We start from the raw sequence: 21,361 nt of genomic DNA on the forward strand, positions 1-21,361 counted from the left end.
TATAAAATATTATGTTTGATTAATTTTACTAAAATATATCTAGGAAATTTCAATAATTTTTCAAAATTTACCAATCTGCTTGGTAACTTTTATCACGTTGTTTGTAAAATGTCTTTTGTATATTTTAAAAATTCCTTAGTTGCCAAGTTGTCTCAAGTTTGTAGTGAATTTAAGGGTAAAATATAACAATAAATTATCTCCGTGTATTTCAGATACAAATCGCGGAGAAATAATCGTCAAATTTATTACATTTGCACAGTCGTACTGTCAGCGAGAGAGACCGTTCGATTTTTTTTTATTTTAACGATCGAACGGAGAATCGGCGCGACGAATCGACGTCTGATGCACGCTTCTAGACGCGTATATAGGTACGTACACACTCGCGACGAGTTTATTGATCGTTGCAGCACGCGATCCGGGAGGAGCGGCGCGGCGCAGCGCTGCGCTGCACCGTGTGCTCGAGCGGAGCGCAATTATGCAATCGCGTTACGCAATTGTTGCACGGCGCATTGTTGCCGTCTTCTCATGGCGAGGCGAGTGGTGCAGAATGCGCCTGGTCGACCCAGTGACATTGGCGTTGCCCACCGCGGAAACAGGACACACCTACTCCATGGTAGCGCGAGCCACGAACGAAGGCCGCGACGCGATTTGTTCACGCATCGCTAAGCCTCCCGCGGTTTTCTTCTCGCGTGCGAATCGCGCTTGGATCTGCCTTCTTAACTGTTCGTGCTTCCTAGCGTGATCATCCGGCGATATGGAGATTGTTAATGACCACGCATAATCGACACTTTGCGAGATATACGTTCCGTTCGACGTGGCGATGAAAAAAAAAGAGAAACCTGACTGCTGCCTATTTAGCACGCAGAAAATACGTTTGCCATTCACGTCATTGACAGGTTTTTTTTTTTAGGCCTGCCCGTCGTCGGCCGGCCTGTGAAAAAGCGCGCCTTCTATACGCGCGCTCGCGTTTAATGGCTACATAAATTATCGTCCCTGACACGGTAACACACAACGATCTACGATAAATAGCTGATAAGTAAACGACAAAGGGAAAATTAATTTCCTATCGCCCGGTAAACAAAGTGGATTGCATTTTATTTAGAGCACCTCGTCGAAGTTAGCCTCGCAATCGTGACGCCACTCGATTACCGCTTGAAACTGCGTATCGCGCAATTCAGTGTGTTACAATGGGAAAATAACTCCGCGGAAGCGGAGCGTGTTTTTTCCGATATCAAGCGGCATATGCGTTGCACGCGATGAGCATTCGGTAACGATCGCGATAACGCGCATAATTCATATCGCATTAATTTTCGCCCCGAAGTGGAATCGGATTTTAAGTGGATAATTGTTATCCGCGAAGCTCGTGGAAATCGAATTAATCGCCGTTTTACGCACGACCGAGTGATCATTTGAAAAATAGATCGTCGGCGTTTTTGTTCCCTACACCGCATGCCGTTTGTCGGTCGATTATTATCGCAATTAACGGTATTAACGATGTTGCGCAGCATCGTGCGTTGTACAAAGTACATATGTCGCATAACTGTCTATAAATAATTCACGTAAATATATAGTAATTATTCGCTGCTTGCCGTAAATTATCTGAATAATTCAGCGGCATTGCCGCCAGCGATCGAGCGACTCGAGCGACTCGATGACTTTTTCAGATTACGAGGACTGGCCACGGGGATACGACCGAGGATATCCGTTCAAGCTCGTGGAAATAAAAGAGCGCGCGACCGCGCGCTTCTCCTTTTACTCCTTTTACGAGAATCATAAGGATCATAAGTTTCGTGGGGTTCCTTAACGCGCCGCTACGCCTCTGTCGTCCACTTTTCCCCGACTTTAGAGTCTTGCCACGAACGGCGGCGATTCCCAACGGCCGCGGCGATTATATCCGAGGCACGGTCGGTTCTCGCCAATTATTTCGCCACGGCTGCGGGCCGACCTTGGCCGGGAGCAACGTTGCACGGGGCCCCCGCGCGCGCGTTGCCCCCCGCTCTTAATTAAACACGTACTGATAATTTAGTTACAGGGATTGCACGGCGTGCCATGTCCGCGACCGCCACCGCTGCGCGCGCGCGCGTATGCGGGTAGGCAATTAAGATATCCCGCGGTTGCGCGATCGCGCTCGCGCGTGTTTCGATTTCTATTACGCTCCTCTCAAGGACCGTCTCGCGCGTCTCGTGCGAATTTCACCGTTGTTGGATCCTCGACGCGTTGGACGCGCGACGCGCGAACTTCTTACGCGGCGATCGATGCGGAATTGATAGTATTGCAGCACGAATTGATAGTATTGCGGCACGACCGGGCGCAATTTTAGCCAATTGCGACGAACACGCACGAGCGGATCGGCGCGCGGCGATGCGCTCGCGTCGCTCGATTGCTCGTCGATCGTGGAACAATGACGGCACGGCGCGTGCCACTCGCGCACAACACACGCAGACGATACCGGGAAAAAATATACTGTACTTCCGGTCGGAGAACATCAACGGGGAATTAGGGAATTGGGGAGTCTTAAATTAAGAATTATTACAATTGATTAAATTGTTCTTTTCTTTACGAACGCAAGTGTCGAAACCTTTGCGTTACGAAACACCGGGTTTTTACTGTTTTCAGCTGACCGAGTCGCTCTTCGAGACTTTATCAGTCGCGAGACGTGACGTATTTGATTTACTTCGCGACGTTAATAGCATCACGACGAACTTAAGAAAGGAAAAAAAATATTGAGAGCCGCGTGCATGACCAGCGCAACGGAGTAGATATGTAAAACTTTTAAATACGATAAATGCGATAAGGACGCCGCGTTTCCGACGATAATGAAGTTGCGCCAATACTCTTTTCTATATGTATATAACCGCGGACTCGTAAAGCGGACTCGATAAAATGGTCGATTGTAAAAAGGAGTATTATTCGTAACGGAGTACTTTTTTTTCAAAACATTATCCTCGTCTTTAGTCTTTGCTCTTTCGGAAGGAAAGAGGCGAGAGAAAAGATCCGCGTGCAGAAGATATTACAGCTTGTTTTCAGCGGAAATTTTTTATCTGCCATCAGCTTCTCCGCACGTCCAGCCAACAACGGCGAAATTACCATTCCTCGCCGTTTGTTTCATATATTGATTTCTCTTTCTGCCTTCGAGCGTCGCGAGTTGGAAAATTATTACGAAAACGTCGCATCCACAAACGTGCTTTATATATAAAATTATTGTCTTCTAATATAAGGCTCATCTAATTCGAGCTTAAAAGTTTTCCGTATAATTATTATTTTTACAAAATTATGAGATCGCGAGTAACGTGTTAAAAAGCACATTTTTTTGCACGTCTTCCGTCATCTCAATTTGCAGTAGCGTCAAAGTAAAAAAAAATGTCGCCTCAACGATGTTTCTCCCTATGGCCATTAACCACGTCCCCGTGACTGCATCATTTCCATAATATAATTACCGTCGCCGTCGAGAGCGTCGACAAAAGGCCACCACCACGGTCGGAACATGTAACATACGATATTCATCATATACGCCATCGTATAGCGATACCGTTTCGTGGCGGAATAAAACGCAGGACTTCCCACACGACCGACGGCGGCGCAATGGTGCGAGCGCGTTACGCAATTCGCGTGTGGGTGCGGAGGAAGGGGGCGCGATGCCCCCTTTGCTGACTTTATCTCGAGGGCACGCACTCCTCGCGCAGGAGGATTAGGGGAGGAGGAGACAGGGAGGCTGTGCGTTCCGCATTAGGCGTGAGAAAAACGCGTCGAGTGTCGATTGGACTCGCGCAACTTTGACTCTGATTTTTATTTTCTTTTCCTTTCCTCCCCTCCCCCCCCTCCTCGCGTCTCTCCCGTCTCTGTCCTTCCTGCGTGCCACCAGGCGCGTCATTTATATTTCCGCAAGACTGTGCCTCGACGCGCCACGCACCCGCGCACGCAGATTGCGTTACGAAACGATTTATTATCGCACTGTCCCCCCCAAGGTCGGCGACGACGACGAACGCACCTCGCGCGGAACACCGACAGGTGAGATCGCGATGGTGATTGGTGGCGGACGCGCTGCTCGGCTCTGCAGCTGTTCCGCGGAGAAGCTAGGAGGGACCGGGATGGCGCCCTCGGGATCGTATCAGGATGGAGTCTCTACGAGGTCGAGGTTCCAATTGAAAGCGTGGGGCATTCAGGGCCAGAATGGTCAGGTTCATAATATGCTAAATAGACGAATTCGTGTCCAAAGCGAATTTTACTAACTATAGCCTTCGAGACGACTCTTCCCTCTGAACGCCTCACATTCCAATCCGAAGATCGCGTTTAGCTCGCAACTGATAAGCGTCTAAATAAGACGAGATACTCTGTGATTTTGATGATTTCATTTTACTTGTCTTATTCTCACGCTTCGATCTCGGTAGGTTGAGTGCTATCGATTCAATAGACGTTTCCCTTGTTGTAAAGAATTAGATTAGTTTCATTATCGTATTAGGGACCCTAGAGAACTTCTTTGCTGAACGAACGTCGGCGAAGAACCCTCCCGTGATTTTTTTCTCCCGCTGCGTCGGCCGCGTTTACGAAAAGTCGGTCACCACGTGCGCACACCGGAAAAGGGGGGAAAAAAAGAGACCAGCCTGCGATACATACGAGGATACATTAAGAAGCTCGGGAGGGTACTTTAGAGCCTTACGTTTGGCCTCGGGTTTCGTCACCCGGTGTAGGGCATCGATCGCGCCATCGCCCGCTGGCAGCCCGGGAGAGAGAGAGAGAGAGAGAGGGGGGTTGAGGAGCGGGGGCGGTGGTTCGGCGCCGGGGTGTCGTCTGGATAGAGTGGGGCAAGTGCACTCCGGCACACTGCAAGCAGACCCTATATGCAATTGGCTGGAAAGTGCATCGCTGGAGGGGATGCTGGAAGAGAGGCAGCGAGAAGAGAGAGAGAACACGGGAGAAGGACAGAGAGGAGGAAGGGTCACGGGAGGGGGCGGGCGGGTGCACATACGAAGTAGACATATAGGTCAATGTCGGGACACTCCTGGTGCACTGTTTAGCACGAGTCACCTACTGACCTACTTGCCTCCTCCTTTTGCGTACCCTGACCAGCGTACGTAGTACCCATATCCCGGCTTCCCGTTTGCGGGCGTCGCATCCGCGTTTTGCACTTCCCCGGTGTCAGCCCCGTCCGGTCCGACGGAGAAATACATTATTCGCCCGCGCGTTCGCGCGGACCTCGCAATTCCAGCGGCACGCGCGCTAAAAACGATGACCCGCGCCGATAACGCGGTCGGCCGGCGACGCGATATCAGTATTCGGGCGTCGTAGAAATTATGGTCAACATTCGTGTCATCGTAGCCGATTAATTATGGTCCGCGGTATATTATATACGAATGTGATACGATTAATATCGCGATACGATCTCAGTGTCGCTTGCAATATTAATTCTGCAATTTACCCATGTATATGTTCCCGTCGTGTACACAAGTGTAATAAATCCTCCATTGGTTTTATTTTTGTACAGACGTATATTTGCTAAAATTACGAGCAGACAAAACAAATAGCACTGCACTTCGCTTTAATAAAAAGCTGCGTCGAGAATTGCGCGAGCGGCGCGTCGCAGAACCGTCGCTTTGCAATTCACTCGCGGTGGTAACCTCCGCGTTCTATTTATGGCGCTGTCTTCCGAGATGCAACGCACTTGCATTGGGGCGCACACAGGTGCATTTCGTCATCCGGACGTTTCCGGAGCGGAAAAATTTCAGCGATGCGAGGTGCATAAAGAAAGAGCGTGGGTCGTCCCGCAAATCCCGATCGGATGACCTATATTCCCCTCGTGCTTTCATCCAACAGGTCGTCCTCTTTGGCATCATTGGCCCGATTCAGCCTCTCTCCCCGCGCGCTCTCCCTCTCTTCCTCTCTCACCGTGATTTACATCTCGCCCCCGCAGAACGTGTGTTAAGCGTCGTTAAGCGTCGACATATTTATATTAACACATTTTTATCGCGCTCGCACTCGGCTGGATGATACAATAACACAAGTAACAGTAGTAATATTAATAAAAGAAATGTTTCTCGCTATTTTTTAGAGAATGTTTAAGAACTAGAGAGAACCTAGATAATTTGAATTTAGCGACTCGTCTATATAAATTATTTGACATTAAGTGTCGATTACGATACAACACAAATCGTTTATGCGAATCGTTTCGTGGAAAAACAACCGAAATCTAATTTCGAAAGACGTCCAGCGAATGGCGAATGGCGAATAAACATTGGATTTCAAGACGGATTTGCGTTGTAACGAAAATAGATCGGAAGCGAAAGATTTGTATACGTAGAGTGCTCCAGAATCGCCGAATGTCCGTCAATCAATTAAGAACGACATTCGATCGTGCCTCAGGGAACTCGATAACTTCTCGTTGTGATACGAACGGATAAAACACGCCTGGAGAATTCGGTTTCACCGTGCTGCAATTTCGCGCGAGTTTAACAGCGTGTACGGGGACGACGATCGATGCGCGCGATCTCAGGTGCGGCGGCCTCGCTCGCCGGACAACACCGATTGTCGATTTAATCGGGTGCGCGCCATGTAAATGCTCGCTTTACTTATCGCCTCGAGGTATCGCGCGTTTCACGCTTGCTCGCTAATTGGGGGAGTGCCCCGAGGCGAATCGAAGGTAAAACCGATCCGCGCTCCGACGTAATAATAGCGGCACGTTGCTTAGCAGTATAAAGACACCGTGTATATTTAGAAGGCGACGAACTTTACGAGGCTGCTCTCCGTCGACAGCATCGGTCGCCTCTCTCATCGTTTATACGCCACCAGCCGCGGTTTTACGTGACGTATAGCTTCATTTACCGATCACGCGGCGGGAATGTCAAGGCCAGCCTGCCAGTCGCGCGCGATGCAATTTTCAGTCCAAGTGCAACTGCTCTGGCGTAGCTCGAGAGGGAGAAGGGGGGAGACTTCGCTTTTTCGCCCGGGAGAGGCGAAAAGGAAATCGCGCGCGCGCGCGCGTGCCCGAAATTGGGTCAAGTGCGGGTAAGCGTGACGCAAGGAGCAGGGCAAGGACCATCCTTCGGATTTGTCGAGGACAGTTATGCCGCTGTTGGAGAATGACACACGGCTATAAGATGGATTACAGAAATGAATCTATGATCAAATATTTTTAGCTCTACGTCGTATATACGTGGTCGAGTGTAAAGCTAGAACATTAAGGGGAATTAATTATAAGAATAAATATACTGAAACACACACACACACATCGTCATCGAAAAAGAAATCTTTTAGATTCCTTTTTGACGTCCCTAGTTTTATATATATATGCACCGTATACATGCTATGTAATTATAATAGCGATACGACGTGTATTTTGAATTACGCTCGTAAACAACTACGTTGCAGCACGCTTTTACTTATCGCCAAGCTTGTTACTAACATTTGTTTCTTTTGGTTTTATTGCAGGTGAGTACCACGATATCTGTATCGGTTATCATGAACCAGTCCTACCTCGCTCGTTCGTGTTATACTCCTTCGTCACGTAAGTAGCCGCTTTTATGGTGATTTACATGTTTTCGTGATACCTCTAGGACTTCATAATCGTACCATCTCCAGCAACCACGTGCAGCGATTAGCCGTGGGCTTAATAAAAATTTACTGTGCTCCCCGCGAAAAGGAAATGCGCGCAATCCGCTTCTTTATAAGCTTCTCGTATCAAAATAGTTTATAGCGCCTACTTTCGCCACATATAAATCCATATCTTCGTTCTAATTCTTGCGCAGAAAGCTGTAGGGTCGTATATTTAAATTAGAGAGAGAGAAAAAAAGAGAATCAAGCTTGTGGTGATTTTTATCACGTCCTTACACGTTTCGGAACGATATATTATTTCCGTTCAGGAGAAACGAGGATGCCGAATGGTATAATTTGTTCCCTCGAAATTGCGCATACACATTCTCCCGCGCTTCGACTGCTTTACCGAACTACCATCCTTAACTCGGTCAAGGTTCCCTTCGTGGCCCGTCGGGAAACTACCGGATAAGATGAGGAGGAGAAAGCGCGCGTTGTCTTTCTCGGTCGTCCGGAAAATGCGATATCCACGCGGATACGCTTTATCGAACGGCGATTGAGAAAAACGGTGCTTCAGAGGAGTGTATAAAGCATCTCGGCACAAAATTCCGACGGGTGCTATCGGACCTTATTGTTGTCCGGAAGGTTTTCCCAAGATGAATTGATTCTGCATTAGGATACCGTTACATCGATAAAAATATCGTTCTCTCTTTGTGCGACTTGATTACCTTGAACCACTGTGTGTACAAAAGCCAAGCGTCTACAGCGTCAGCAATTACGCATTTTTCCCCGGCTATCGCTCTCTCTCAAAAAAAAAAAAGAGGAAAGGTTCAAGCAAATAGAGTGACGGCCTTTATCTCGGCCTCATTACACCGCCGTTTGCATTTCGATTACACCTCGTACAATGTTATAATATCGTGACAACACGCACGAGCATACAAAAACGCACGTGCTTGCACAGAGATAACCGCTTCACTATTTTTAGCCTAAAAATTGCCAAGTGCGTCGCATCTCGCGATAATGAATACACAACACTCCCCGTACCCGTACACGCAGCCATATGTTTTGCGTAATTAAATGCGGGTCATCCGGCTGGATCGCGATGGAAATCGATATTCCCATCACAAAACGGCCTGTCAACGCGCCACCCGAATTTATCGTGTCGACGTGCCGTAGATTTACTTTCAGCTTATTTTAACCCTCCGTAGTCACACCTATTTTTTCAAACAAGGAAGTCACTCTGGGTTATTTTGACCCGAGACGAACTTTGATCGTCATTTGACCATTTATCCACCGATTGTGTTGAAAAAATTCTGAAATGCACTTGCGATTTTGCTAAATTGATTGCTATAAAAAAAGAAGTGCCTCAGGAATTTTAACACATAAAAAAAATTCGCGAAAAATTTGTTTTAATTTTTTTTTAACTACAGCTAGAGGGCGTCATGCCCGCCAATTTTCAAGTTACGCGCAAGATATTTACGTGCAAAGTTGAGGCTCGGCTCAAATTGACCCAGTGTGACTACGGAGGGTTAATGTTTCATTATTTAGAGTGTACCCGATAAAAGCTATACGAGATACAAAAGTATCAATGAACGAAGACGCGCCCGCCTTTCCGAAGTGTCGCACAACACTAGTCTGTAGCCGCAATCAAGTTTAATGCCGTCGCAGCGACCGTAAATCGATACAGAAGTTAGTCCGAATTTAAAAAAGAGAGTGGACGCGTCGAGAGCTGGTCCACGTGCGCGATATTATTTCTCTCGTATCCGCAGCCGCGTAAAAGAGGAGGCGCGCCCCGGCGCGAAATAAACACGTTCCGGATCGGTCGAGAGGAGAGCGATTCGGGTGAACGTACTATTTATACATCGCCTATACAAAGACGACAACCGGGCATCTTTTCGCGTCCGTAGCGCACAGTTGAGGAATCTCAGGATCCTCGACAGAATCCGCCGTCGCAATGCAGTGGTCACGTACAATGTCCTTGACTGCTCTTTCCTCCTCCTCCTCCTCCTCATCTCCTTTCCTCCTCCTCTTCCTTTTCCTTCTCCCTCCTTCTGTCTCTTTCCCTCTCGCGTGCACTATCGTTATCTCCCTTCTCGCTCTTCTCTCCTCCCTCTCGTGCCCGCCTCTCCTTTCCACACCTACACCCGATTGATCATCCGTTCTGTCGCTTCTCGTGGATGGGCATTATTTATAGCGTGGCAGCTACATGCGTCGTAACGTGGTCGCGTTAACGCGATCAGTGTTGTACGTGGATTCTCGAGACCATTTCGCACGAGATGACTGTTTTTGACGCCCGGAATCGTGCGTCTGATAAACGCATAGGCTCTCGACAGCACGATCGTATGTTTCCTTGGAGGATTAATCGAGTCGATTCCATCTCAAGCTAGCTAGAGCTCGAGTAACGTGCGAATTTCCGCCTCGAATTAATGACTCGCGGTAATACAATCGTATATTACTCATTTTTGTAATTACGATCGCTTGTGTCGGTGCCCCCGTGTGCCATCGAGGGATCCCGGGGGCACCGTGGCGATCCACTGTTCGAGCCCATTGAATATCCCTTTCGGCGTTGTTCTCGCTCTGCGAATTCCTTTCTTGTTTTCTCTCTTTTCCTCGCTCGAAGTCGCTCATTAGGATTCAGGGAACGATTAGCCCCCCCTAAAAAATCGCGAGCTTTCACAACGGGCGAACAATGACGCGGCTGATTGGCGAACCGCTTTAGAATTAGAGGCCGAATTTTGCATTGTACATGGGCGAGACCAGACGAAACAGCTGCTTCGTCCACGCTCGTCTTCCGTCTTCTTCGCCCAGGCTCTCACCTTTTTCTCTTTCCCTCCCTTCCTCTTTTTCTTCCTTCGACGGTCCTCTCCGTCATCGTCATCGCCGCCGCGCCGCGCCGTTTTCGTCGCCCCGAGTAACGTTTCGGTAGTTTCGGGATTCCGGTCGGCCACGCTGCTTTGTGTGTCCGGGGCCTAGCATACGGCGAACGGCCGAGACGCGGTATACATAAATGCAGGAAGTCTAAATCTGCGGGATAAAAAGTAGAGCGATCCCCGTCGATCTCGGCTCGGAGGCGTCTGCTCGGCGGCCGATCCTCGCGAGGAACTCGCGCTGCACGCTATCGGCCGCATCTGCGCGATTCATTACGTGATATTGCGAGTTTCTACGAGGCACGTAACTTCTTCGTTGAGAATTACGAGCTTCATCTATGTAGAGAATACCGATAAATTATAATATTCTCCCTCACGCTTTCGCCTGAAAACCTTCACTCGAGAGTCGAGAGTTTGTTCGAGATCAAAACGCAAGAAAGAAAAATCCGGATGTCCGTACCAATCCTCGTACAATCCTTGGTAACAAAGGATCTCGGTCGTGCGTCCTTTCTGAAGCGAGTTTCCGGACGGCGCGGCGGTGGTGCATCGAGGCGCGAAGACTCGTTTATGCATTTTGTAGCGAGACGCGGCCACTCAATAGCACGTATCGTAATGCATAAACTATGTATCGGAAGAAACACGGAGTGAAAGCCCCGCGGGGCTCGATGATCCAGACCGACCATGATATTTTAATACCGACGTGATTCATTGTGTGCGACGATCGGGAAGAGAGAGCACGCTGTCATTTGAATATATCGATCCGAATCCCGGGAGTGCATAAGGGTGGCGAGGAGGCGACGAGCTGCTGCAACGCGGGATGCATTCAGAGCGCGTTTTGCACGGCCCGGAGACCGTTGTCCGCCTCTGTGCGGAATTCCCGGATTTCGCTTTTGTTCGCGCCGGTTTCTCGGCCGATCTCGCTCTCTAGGGAACCATGTAGAATTGGCGGCGCGCGCGACGACGACAACGACGACGCCCGGCGAAAACCAGTTCCCGACGAAGAATGTAAACGGAATATCGGCGAGTCCAGTTAACCTTTTCTCGTCCTACTGCCTGCGCGCTCGCAAAAAACCGGCAGCGAACCGGCATGCATTTTCTCGCGTATGCAGTTCACGATCCGGGCATCAATCGGCCTGCGCGATGCTGCTACCGAAAATCACGCGCGCTGCATCGGGATAATGCATATAGGAGTCGGAGGGAATATTAAGCTTGTTTTGCGTTTGTATGTACATGTATATTTATTGATTTCCCCACAGGCTTACGTTTTCATCTACACAATCACCTTAACTAATTACATCTATTTTACAATGAAACTTACCTTTAATAGTTACCAACTTGTTGCATTTATATCAGAAAATTAAATTGCAAACGCATCTTATAAATGCAATGTATTACATGATATAAGAAATCTGAAATTCTTAAATTTTTCGGACGGTTCTTGATCCCTTTAAAGTTATCGCTCGTGATAAAATTATCGGTCGTAATCGAAAATCAATTCGAAACTCTTACGAAGGTCCTGATGTTCATTCCGCAGGGGCGAAATTTAACGAAACGGTAATTAGGTGGAGAACAATGCCTAAATTAAATGGCATACGATAAACCGAAAATCAGTTTGACCTTCGCTACTTGAGCGTTAACATTTCTCCTCGCGATAACGAGCCGTGCGTAATCAGCGTAATGCCGCGCGTATCGGCAGATAAGGGAGCCGCCGCGCGCCGCAGCGCGGAGAGATGGCGACCCAGAATTTCGTAAAAACAAGGTCGACGCACGCGGAACAACAACTTGGCTGGTGTATACACGCGTTATATATAATCTCGCGCGCGACGGTCTGCCTTTATAAAGCCATACGACTACGTACGACGACGGCAACGACGACGACAGAGAGCTCCGATGTTCGTCGCGAACACGTAATAAACTTTAAAGCTGGAAAGACGGCTCGCATGCATCGGAGAGTGCAGGGGCCCACAAGCGGCGAGTAGGTGGCTAACCTTGACGACCACTCGCAAGCGAGCTTACATGTATACGCGCGTATACGTGCACAAATAAACGTGCCCGATGATGCGCGGTGGTAGTGGTGGCGGCGGCGGCGACGGCTGAATGCCGGGATGTGCGTTTCCTCGCGTGATGGCCGTATAGTAGATGTGTCGTGGTGTGGTTGGTCGGCCGGTTTGCCAGGCATATGGGCCAAAGGCACACTGGCCTGCCATCGACGATGCAAAAACCGAACCAACTTCCTCAACCCTTCACGGCCCCGGCGTGCCTTCGGAGTATCATAACATGCACTTGCCTCGTCGAATTAAATACGAGACTGTCACGCGGACGCTTTTACGAAGAAGCGTCGTATCTCGGAAACCTGCGGCGAATATTGTTATCTGATTTGTTGAGAGATTATTAGTTGCTCGCGGTCAATGTCTCTCTGTAATCAACATGCAGTAATCAACATCGATAATTAGTTTAAATTTACAATCTGTCCATGCTGTCTCGGATATTCGTTTAGACGACTCGACGCTTATAAATGTTCTCAACGATGAGAATTTTTTCATTCATCAAATTCCCACGGTTGTCTGCTCCCTTAAGCTCGTTTCGAGTACGAGGTTCTCGGAGAGTCTCGCTCACGGGTTATCTCGATTTCCTGCGTATCACGGCGGTTCGCCGAACTGTTTTTTATGCAAATAACGTATAGATAATCCGTCGCCGGGCCGGTGCGCGCGCTTACTCGCGAATACAGGTTTCCATCGGGCGCGTTGCAGCGGCATCGGGAGCTTCCTCAAAAAACGGGCTCTCTCGCCGGGAGGACAGCGGGCGTGCCTAGGATGTTGCCATGGCGAACCTATCGACGGCATCGAAACAGGTGCGGCGCAGGTTGTTCGCTGCCGACGCGGTCCACATCTGCGAGCGCGTCTCCCTTGTCGAATGAGCGCGAAAATATTCCAACGTTAAGACAGAAGTAACAGCGCGAGCGAGCCGAGTTCCTTATCGATGTTTGCCGAGCTTTCGTAAACAACCGGACATATATCGGAATTGTAAAGAAAACGGCAAATTGCATAAGCATATGCGACTGGGGAAAAAAAAATCCCGGGCATACATGTTTTTTTTTTTCTAGTCATTGTTGGGAGAACCAGTCGCGCTTTTGTAAAGATGTAAAACTGTTACTACTAAGTTCAGAGGATTTTAAAGAAACATGAACGATCCGGCGAAGATATAGCGCGGCATTTGCATGTTAAAGGATATTTGCCACTTGCTCTTGTAAAGGTACGAGCGTAAAGAGAATGTCCGAGAACGAGTGTGCGCGAGTTGCTTTTTTTCTTTCCAAGAATTTATTTATGTTCAGTCTGGATGTGCCGGTATGAATGGCCGTATTTCTGAAGCAGGCGTGTTATTAGAGAAGAAATGGTTATTTATAAAATTTTCCTTTTTGCAGCACGTGGGCGGGCGTGAGAAAGAGGCGCGGGAAGGGGGAGAGTTGCGCATTCGGTTTATTTCTGTAGCGAAAATTAGTCCGAATCGGACGGAACGCGGCACACATTTATCCTAGATTATTCCGCGTAGAGATAAGTATACGCAATACGCGCCGTCTCGGCGCGCGAGCCCGCATCCCGCTTCCGAATAATCCGCTAATAGAACATCGCGTTTCGCAACTCGCCGGCGCAATGATCTTGAAAACCTCCCTTTTCTTTTTTTTCGTCCGCGACCGCAATCTCTACGGCGCGTCACGTCCCGCCGTGCGCGCGATGGTAGGTAACCCGTATGCGCGCACGTGAGCACACACGCTCGCGTAGCTAATAACGCGTTACCCGCGTATCTAAATATTGCGCACGGCGCAGATTGAGGGCGCGCCGACGAGATTAAAGCTCCGCGATCGGGCCGATATTCGGCCGATTAAGGCGCGTAGGCCCCGAGGAGAGGAGTAAGTCCATCGTGTTTCGCGATGCTCACCCGCATCGACCCGAATCTCATTACGCGAATCTCCTCTCCTCGGCTATTTTCATCGATCGCCCGAGACTATTCGCAACGACGGTCTAAAATTACTCCGTAACGCCGCATCCGCCCCGAACTTCTCGCCCCGCGACGCGGACCTTACACGTCCCCGATAAAAGCGCGGTTGTCCGCGATCGTGCGCGCGCGGGCGCGCGTTCGCCAAAAAATTATTTCGCGAAACGCATCCGCACGCGCAACGCTCTAATCGTTCACGTTCACGTTCACCAGGCCGTCTACCGCCCGCCCGAGGGAGAGAGCGGGAGGTGGGTAGCGGCGGGGTGGGGAGGGAAGGGGGAGGGCGAAAAACATCTCCCTGACTCCGATCGAACGTTCCCTCACACGCACGCGTGTGGTGCCCCCCTCGTGCACGAGTACGCGCGTACACACGCTTGCGCGTTCGCCCGCGATCCTCCCGCCTTCCCGCGCGTCCCCCTTATCGGATTCCCTATTACCCGCACGCTCGCTCCGACGGCGCAAATTTCGGTCACACCTGGTAGAATCCCCACGCAAGAGAGAGAAGAGAAAGAGAGAGAGAGAGAGAGGGAGAGAGAGAGAGAGGGCCTTCGGTGGCTCGCGCACGCTCGACATTGCACAGCGCGCCGTGCAAGGCTCCCGTCCGTCTGCCTCCCCTTCCTCGTTGTTTCCCCTGTTTCCCACCATCTCACGGGTGTTTCCTCCACTCCCGGACCCCCGACCGAGCGGCCTCTCGGTGTGGAGGGGGGACGGGCAGAGGGAGCCCGAGAGAGGGGAAGCGGTCGACTCTCCCGTTTCGGCCGTGCACTAGAACTTGACTCCTAAGCTTCTCGCAGTGGCGGCACAAGCTCTATCGGTGGCTTCTTTCCGCTCGCTTCGTCCGTCCCTCACTCTCTCTCTTTCTCGCCATCGTCTGGTAATCTTTCTCTTTTACTGTCTCCTTCTCTCCCGTCCTTCTCCCGCCTTTCGTTCCATCGAATTCTTTTATCCCTCTCCGTCCTCCGGCAGCGGCACACGAGACTCACTTGGCGAGGTCTCGAGCGGCGCGGTTGTGTTTCCATCATCGTCGACGCCGCCGCCGCCGTCGCCGTCGTCGACGTCGCGGTGCACGTTTTCATCGATTCGCGACGGCCGACGAGTTACGACGAACGCGAATGACTTGGCTCGTAAATCCGTCGCGATTTCTCGGTAAAAAGAGAGAAAGAGAGAGAGGAGAACTTCGGTTGGAGTCTCTAGTTGGATTCCGTCGCGGCGACTGTGGCTTTTTATTTATTTATTTTGTTTATTTCGTCGCGATCGTCAGCTGGGATCTCTGTGCACGAGTCACGTTCAATAAAGTCATTACGACCGTCTGTCGTTTGCGATAATAACCACCGTGGTCTTGCGTCTAATGAGTCGCGTCAGCATATACACGCCGGCAGTGAAAGGAAAAGCCGATAGTTCCGTCTTTCGATGCTCTCAAAAATTGCTTTGCGGTTACCCGAAGAGAATGGGAATATCCGCCTCTTATGCAGAAATTACTCCTCGCGTGACTCTATTACGTGCGCGCCTCCAAAAATTGCCGCGAACTTCCCATATATTCCATTATCCAAAAGTTTTAACTTCCTTTAAATTGTTCGCGAAAAAATGAGAGCCTCCACCGTCTCCTCCTTTCGTCCCTCGGCCGAAATTTCGTTCGATCGCGATCGCGACCACGACCGCACGGAATCGGCTTCCGCGATATCGAGAACCGCGATGCTCTCGCATTATAATTATCGATAAAGAATCCCGCAGCTGCCGAGGCCGTCCGAAAGGAACGATCGACCGAACGAACGAACATTCGTTCGTTCGCGTTCTCTCTCGTTCTCCCTCGTAGCGGGCAACAAAAGTGCAAGTGGAAGAAGCGGAGCGTTAGCCGCCGGGCGGGACTTTGTTGCACTCCTTCTCCCCTGGCCCCTCTTTTCGCTCCCCCTCCTCGTCCGCTCGCTCGTTCGCCGACTCCTCCTCGCGTCCTCTCGCCGTTCCTCTGACCCCTCTACTCTCCTGGCCACTCACCGCCCGTCCCAGTCTCCCCCTCTCGTCCCGAGACTGCACGCTCACATGCAACGAGAGCCAGACCGGCCGGCTGGCACTCAGTCGCCTTTAGCGCCGTGCATCTCCGAGTCAGTCAGTCAGTCAGTCAGTCATTGAGTCAGTCAGTCGGTGAATCGGGTCGCTCGGGTACGCGCGAAAGGTATCACCGTTCTCTCTTTCTCTCTATCTCCTCCCTCTTTCTCTTTCGCTCTCTCCTCGATATACCGTATGTAACTACACACTTTACTCTCACCTCGCTCTTTCTCTTTCTCTCTCTCCTCTCATTCTTACCTTTCTCCTCGTTTACCCGTTTCTTCGCCGTGCCTCTTTCTTCTCCCCTTTCCCTCTTTTCACTCGGAGCCCCCTTCGCTCGCGCCGGTGACCGGGTCGCGCGTCCGCGTCCGATGCGTCACGGATTCTCTTCTCTTCTCCTCTCTCTCCCTCGTCCTCTCCTCCGAGAGTGCATCGTCCAGTGCGCGACGTTTACTTTCCGCGTTCTCGTGCGGCGCGTCGGCGAGAGAACGGAGCGCGCCAGGGAAGGAACGCGCGCGCTGAGCGTGCCGTTCCGGCGGGTTCGACGATCGGTTTCGCGTGAGGGAGTTCACGTTCGAAGCCTTCAGGTCTCTCGGACTCGAAGATCGGACGGAAAAGTGGATGCATGCTGTGTGTGTAATATGTCTGGAAAAAGCGCAATGGTGTTAGAAACTGCCGTCGCCGCTGCCCCGCTGGTGGGAAAAACCTCCGGAATGGACGCGCATTTGTGCCCACGCTCCCGAAATTCGAGAAGACCGCTCACTCTCTCTCCACATCTCTCTTTCTCTCGGTGCAGCGAACGCGATTTGTTGTTGCTCCGCGCGCGAGCGTGCCGGACGGAGCGAGGCGAGGCGAGAGGCGAGCGGATGTGCATGACTCGAAACTCGCGCGGGGACTCTCTGCGCTAGCTTCTCGCGCTGCCAAATCTCGCGCTGGCCACGAACTCGCTCGCTCGCTCGGACGTTGCACGTTTCGTGTTGCTTATTTTCGTCGCTGACGACGCGGCGCGTATGCACGCCGCAAGGCGAAGGCTTCGTTAAGTTGGTTAACCCTTCTGTTGCTGCACGCCAGAGAAGTTCGCGGTTGACACGGCAAGTAAATTCTTGATACTAAACTTGGCAAAGTCTTTTTGTGGAATTTCTGTCGCTGTAATTTCATGGTCAATGTGTTTCTGAATTCTCGAGAGAACGGTGTAAATCAAATTTTTGCATCACTCTGTTATTGTTATTGTATAATTATAATTTTATAAATCAAGTCTTATGAGAATGTCATTTTAAAAAATTACAATTTTTTTCGCGCCGAGTTTTATCACATTTTATTTCTTCATATTTCTCTTCGTGATATATTTTCACGAGTGCTTCTTTTATTTTTGCCGAGTTTAGGATCAAGAAACGATCGGTCAGTTGGCGAAGAGATCCTTCCAAGTTTTGATTAAAAATTTCTAAGCACTTGGGATTAATCGTTGCGAGTAACTTATTTCTCGAAATATTAGTAGATACTATTAGGTGATCGGAGTGAAGACAGTAAAGACAGAAACGTAACAAAGCCAAAGTGAAAAAAACAGTCTCACTTTTCATTAATTACATTTTTATTCAAAGAGCAATCTTTCGTCGCTGTTCATCCCTCTCGTAGATCAAAAGCTCGACTCCTTTTCTGTTAGCTCCGCGAGAAGCTTTCCGAATCGCGTGAATCTGCAACTGTTTAAAGGGTTAACCGCGGCGCGTCCGACGTGTACGATTATCGGAGCCACGAGGCGCGTCGGTTGTCGCGATCGATAGCGCGCCAAGTCGCCACAGTGTGCCAATGGGTTTCCCTGCACCGCTGCACCGGCCGTCGACGTTCTGTTTACACGCCAGTCGATCGCGGCAGCCGCGGGAGAGCGAGAGTGCATATATCCCGGTCCCGTCCTTCGGGAACGTTTTCGCGACCTTCGCGAGTGATCGCGCGAAAGCTGCATTTCGACGGCGGCAGCGACGGAGGCGGTGGTGGCGGTCGTGGCGGTGGCGGTGGCGGCGGTAACCGCCCTCGACGGCGTCGCCAGAGATCGATAAACGGCGGCTACAGCCGCACGGTGGCCTTGCCTGGGTCGACGGGCCGCGCGCGAAACGCGCGGCTTAACGCGAGAGACGGTGAACCCTTTCTGTCTCTATCTCTCTCTCTTTCTCTTTCTCTCTTTCTTCGATCACGGCACGTTCATCGCGGGCACGCGGAAGTAATCTCGAAATAATCCCTCGACTAAATTTAACAGCGGGGAACGATCGGCCGATGGCCACCAAAATATAGGCGGCAACCCGCGGAGGGATGAGAAACGCGAACTGGTCTGTTACTTGTCTAAAGTTATTACGGGTATAGCCGTCGGCGTGGATTATTTTCGCGAATTTTAGTGTCTATAAAAAGGAGGTGAAAAAAAATACGGTTGAATACCAGCGTCGCTCGGAGTCTCCCGTGTCCACTGATAATAATCGTCGCAGGCCATCGGGGGGCGCGTTTCAAATCCTTGCCATTAGCCTCGCCGTTTATTTCGCCGTGCCAAGAAACCCACCAGCCGTCGAAGCCAGAAACGCGAGTCGTCACCGTCGCGCTTTTGAGCGCGCCTCGATGATCTGAACGCGTGTCGTCACGTGCTATACTTGAACCCGTGCGGAGTAACGACAGGCGCAATGACTTCTCTAGCCGCGTATCGCGCCGCGAATCCCGCCGCGGCTGCTGAACGCGCGCGCGCGCACGTGCTTCGCGAAATTTTACACTCCGTTCGACACGTTGTTCCTCGCGCGTTAAATTCGTCTGCGATCCGCGCATTAGATTCAACTTTGCGCCGCTTATTGGCCTTGCGTCTTCGTATTCTCCAGTGAGACGACAGAAAGTGAGATGGAAAGATTATTTATAGTCAAACTTTATTTTCTAAAACAATCGAAAGCGTCCAAAAGATTATAATAAAATTTATTTCATCTTTAGTTTAAAGCGAATAAAAATTGGCTACTGAGAGCTTACAATTAAAAATAAAATTGTTACTACTATGTTACTTGCTAAGAGCACTGTTACATTAAAATTTCAAAGGCAAACATTAACCCTTAAATGACCAGTGGGGTCCAGCGGACCCCAGACCCTTTAGAATGAAATGTTTTCAAATGTTCTTGCCAAAAATGGAGCTCATGCTCCCATTGATGATAGTTGAGTGATTGACCTACCCGTGTGTACACTTAGCAGTACTCAGTTTACTTAATTTTTTATACTATGTCGAAATTGAAATTTTAACAATATTAGCATTTTATATACTCTTCTCTAGACCTTGAACAACATTGAAAAAAATTGTCATAACTAAAGATCAAAAAATCAATGAGTAAGGAGACATTTTTCATGCTGGGGTCTTTTAGACCCCTCAGTGAACTTACGAGATTCTTGAGAGGTGTGGCATTTAAGGGTTAATACTTTTTTATCCCTGTGTTTTAATGAGAACGCCAAAGTCCGTTTAAGCTAACTGCTTATAAGTTTTATTTTATCGAACCATAAAAAAAGTTATATAGAAACTTAAATTAAAGGAGAATTTTTGTACGGCCAAACTCTGAGGGTTTTTGCTCGGGTCTCCCAGACCCGATGGTAATAACCTAGGGTTAAGAACAAATTAGAAAAACGTTGGATATTGAGCTCGACATTATATTTCAAATTTATTAAAAAAACACGATAGATACGGCACGTGCTGTACAACGTCGTCGTTTTATCATTGCGCTTTTCGAACGACTTGGTGAATCTGTCAGACACAAGCGTACATGTGTATGGCTTTGTGTGTGTGCGTGAGTGTTATACCTGAATCTACTTGACAACCATAGCCCGATGACTTCTCGCCGCGCACTGTCGTACGCGTCGTCTCCTACACGGGCGCTATACATATCGCAATTGTTGAAAATTCAATAAGCTGTCCTGCAGACAGCGCGCGCGGGCTCGTATTGTGGAAAATCAATGCTTCGAGATGACATTCACAGCGCGTCGTGTTGCATACACGCACAAAGCCGAACTGCCGCACGAATCGCGAACGTAACGTCGTCGTCGTCGTCTTCTGTAAAAGCCTCGTTTTCAGCGCGTGACCCTAAATGTCACGACATTTAGACACTCGTAATAGTGTACGGTATATTGCTCGTCAGTATCCGCGAGTATGAACTTACGTTCTTGCATTTTACGTTTAAATGAATCGCGACCGCCGACGCGATCACGATAGACGGTTTCGTTTTTTAGGTGGATAAACCGCAGCGGAAAATCCATTCTCTATTGTATCACAGCGAAAACCCGACTCGGGTCTAATTGATAACGGCTGCCTCGTGTTTCCCGAGGGGAAAAAAAGCCGACGACATCCCTTTCATGTCAACGTCCTTTTCCACGTGTCCAAGTGAAAACGGAGCATCACTTTTGCGCGGCTCGATTCCGCGAGGTAGTCAAAATTTATGCGTATGTGTGTGTCGCGATCTAAATTACAATCAATAGAGATAAAGACGTTTTTTATTAGAGACTTGTTCTGCCACTTTAGAAACAAATTTGTTTGAAAAATCCAATCCAATGTTTTAAATAGCTATACAGTACGTAACGTAGAGAAGAATATCTCACATTACATTCGTTTTAAAATAGAAAATTTTCACAAAGGAGGATTTTATAGCTGTAACATATACATTATTCGCAGTAACATAATTCTCTCGGTACTCGCTAAAACCGGGGCGGATTCAATCGAGCAGCCAAATCTGCATTCCCATTGGCGGCGCATGAAAGAGAGATTGCGTCTATCGCGTGCCATGGATAAAATATACTCCTCTCTATAACCAACCGGCATATTTTTGCCGTTGACCTGTGCAGGATACCAGAATTAACGTGGCCGATCGATTGTTTCGCAGGACGATATACCGCTCGCGCGCGCGCGCCTTCTCGCACGGTTTTATAATAACATTATC

At 49.5% G+C, this 21,361-nt stretch overlaps 1 protein-coding gene across 8 annotated transcripts in view; it reads left to right on the forward strand.

Annotated features, from left to right (window-relative positions):
* Usp (retinoid X receptor ultraspiracle) overlaps positions 1-21,361 on the forward strand; it is a 68,102-nt gene that overhangs the window by 5,068 nt on the left and 41,673 nt on the right. For 2 of the 8 annotated variants that reach the window (XM_071791524.1, XM_071791525.1), the window contains exon 1: positions 16,324-16,554. The exons of 2 other annotated variants lie outside the window; for them this stretch is intronic. The gene's annotated coding sequence lies outside the window, so the exon portion shown is untranslated. Of the gene's footprint in view, positions 1-15,153; positions 15,259-16,310; positions 16,555-17,712; positions 18,557-21,361 lie in introns of those variants that run through there. 4 more of the 8 variants (XM_071791527.1, XM_071791529.1, XM_071791528.1 and 1 more) reach the window with 4 other exon arrangements.

This window comes from Temnothorax longispinosus, chromosome 10, assembly GCF_030848805.1.
Source record: "Temnothorax longispinosus isolate EJ_2023e chromosome 10, Tlon_JGU_v1, whole genome shotgun sequence".
Taxonomy (NCBI): Eukaryota; Metazoa; Arthropoda; class Insecta; order Hymenoptera; family Formicidae; genus Temnothorax; species Temnothorax longispinosus.